The sequence below is a fragment of the Carassius carassius genome, chromosome 8 (assembly GCF_963082965.1).
Source record: "Carassius carassius chromosome 8, fCarCar2.1, whole genome shotgun sequence".
NCBI classification, from domain to species: domain Eukaryota; kingdom Metazoa; phylum Chordata; class Actinopteri; order Cypriniformes; family Cyprinidae; genus Carassius; species Carassius carassius.
The window spans coordinates 27037143-27039502 of NC_081762.1; positions in this window are offsets into that span (position 1 = coordinate 27037143).

A 2360-nucleotide genomic window follows, 5' to 3' on the forward strand; every position below is an offset into this window, starting at 1 on the left:
TTATAATTATTAGTGTTAATAGAAGTAGTAGTAGTAGCATTAATAGTCGTAGTATATTAGTATTATTCATATTAATTTTATTAATATCAAGAATAGTAATTCAAATAATAAAACAATATATATTGTATAATATATTATTACTAATAAAATAATACATATTAGTAGTAGTGGTAATAGTAGTTTATTAGTATTGTTTTACGGCCTATGCTCTCAATGTCAAATGAAAAATGTTAATCCATGCATTTATGACCTCAAGGTTAGATTATTGTAATGCTTTATTGGGTGGTTGTTCTGCACGCTTAGTAAACAAACTACAGCTAGTCCAAAATGCAGCAGCAAGAGTTCTTACTAGAACCAGGAAGTATGACCATATTAGCCCGGTCCTGTCAACACTGGACCCATCTCTTTAACCTGGCATACACATAACATACTAATATGCTTTTAATATCCAAATCCGTTAAAGGATTTTTAGGCTGCATTAATTAGGTAAACCAGAACCGGGAACACTTCCCATAACACCCGATGTACTTGCTACATCATTAGAAGAATGGCATCTACGCTAATATTTGTCTGTTTCTCTCTTGTTCCGAGGTCACCGTGGCCACCAGATCCAGTCTGTATCCAGATCAGAGGGTCACTGCAGTCACCCGGATCCAGTACGTATCCAGACCAGATGCTGGATCAGCACCTAGAAAGGACCTCTACATCCCTGAAAGACAGCGGAGACCAGGACAACTAGAGCCCCAGATACAGATCCCCTGTAAAGACCTTGTCTCAGAGGACCACCAGGACAAGGCCACAGGAAACAGATGATTCTTCTGCACAATCTGACTTTGCTGCAGCCTGGAATTGAACTACTGGTTTCGTCTGGTCAGAGGAGAACTGGCCCCCCAACTGAGCCTGGTTTCTCCCAAGGTTTTTTTCTCCATTCTGTCACCGATGGAGTTTCGGTTCCTTGCCTCTGTCGCCTCTGGCTTGCTTAGTTGGGGACACTTCATCTACAGCGATATCGTTGACTTGATTGCAAATAAATGCACAGACACTATTTAACTGAACAGAGATGACATCACTGAATTCAATGATGAACTGCCTTTAACTATCATTTTGCATTATTGACACTGTTTTCCTAATGAATGTTATTCAGTTGCTTTGACGCAATGTATTTTGTTCAAAGCGCTATTTAAATAAAGGTGACTTGACTTGACTTTTATTTTTACTAGTAGTATTAATTAAACAGATGATGATAATAATAAAAAATGTAACAATATACAGTACATAAAAGAAATATTACAAAAATATGAAAACACAAAATGTTTAAATGCAATTGTGTGCAACTCTTCTATTATGTTTGTGAATGTGTCAATTCCTATTTAGAATACGACATTAGTATTATTTTTTTTTAATTTTCGAACTGAAGTGGGGATCAGTTGCGTTTTGTTATTGATTTTTTCTCTCTTTTTTGCGATGTGTTGAGGATGTGTCACACAGATCTGCAGATTGTAACGAAGCGCTGTGAGAGACTGAAGCTCATCACATGCTGTGAATCTCTATTACAAGCGTTCACTTAACACACACCTGCTGCTGCTCATCACATCCAAACTCATTCATCCACATGCTGACGAATCTACTGATTATACACCACTCAAATTAATATCTCATCAAGATGAAAATAAACATGAAATAACAGAACTGTAAGAAGACTTGAAGTGGTTAGACATATTTGTGTAGAGAAAGACCTGAAAATAAATAACTTGTATGTTTTCATATTATGAATGGTTGATGGGTAATTTAGAAATAAATGCTAAAATGTATTTTGAACAAGCAAATATTAAAAACGTGCCATTTCATAGCAAACAACCATTTAACCAAATAAAAATTAAGACATTTTAGTTAAAAAGTTCTTTACAATGTCAAGAGTTCCAAATGGAACATTTTTAACAAGCCGAATGTAGATAATATATTTAATAAAATACAAGGTTAGTCCAGGCTGTGTTTGACAGGGAAAAAATTAATAAAAAATGGAATGTAATGAATTATTAACATAAATTAGAATTTACTTGAAACAGACATCTTTTACAACAGTATAGAAGCTTAGTCACTTTAATCAAATCAATTCATCCTTGCTGAAACTGTATTGATTTCTTAAAAAAAACTAAAAAACAACTTTGACCTCAAGCTTTGAACTCAAAACCGTTAAGAGAGGTTAAAGGTCAGTGCAAAAAAAGTACATTTTTTAAAGTTGTAAAAAATTGTTAATTGACGTACAATAATTATATCTGGTTTTATGTAACAAACCAAAAGTAAACACGCGCATTTAAGAAACACACAAGGAAAGTAGACTACTGACGAATGTTCGACAG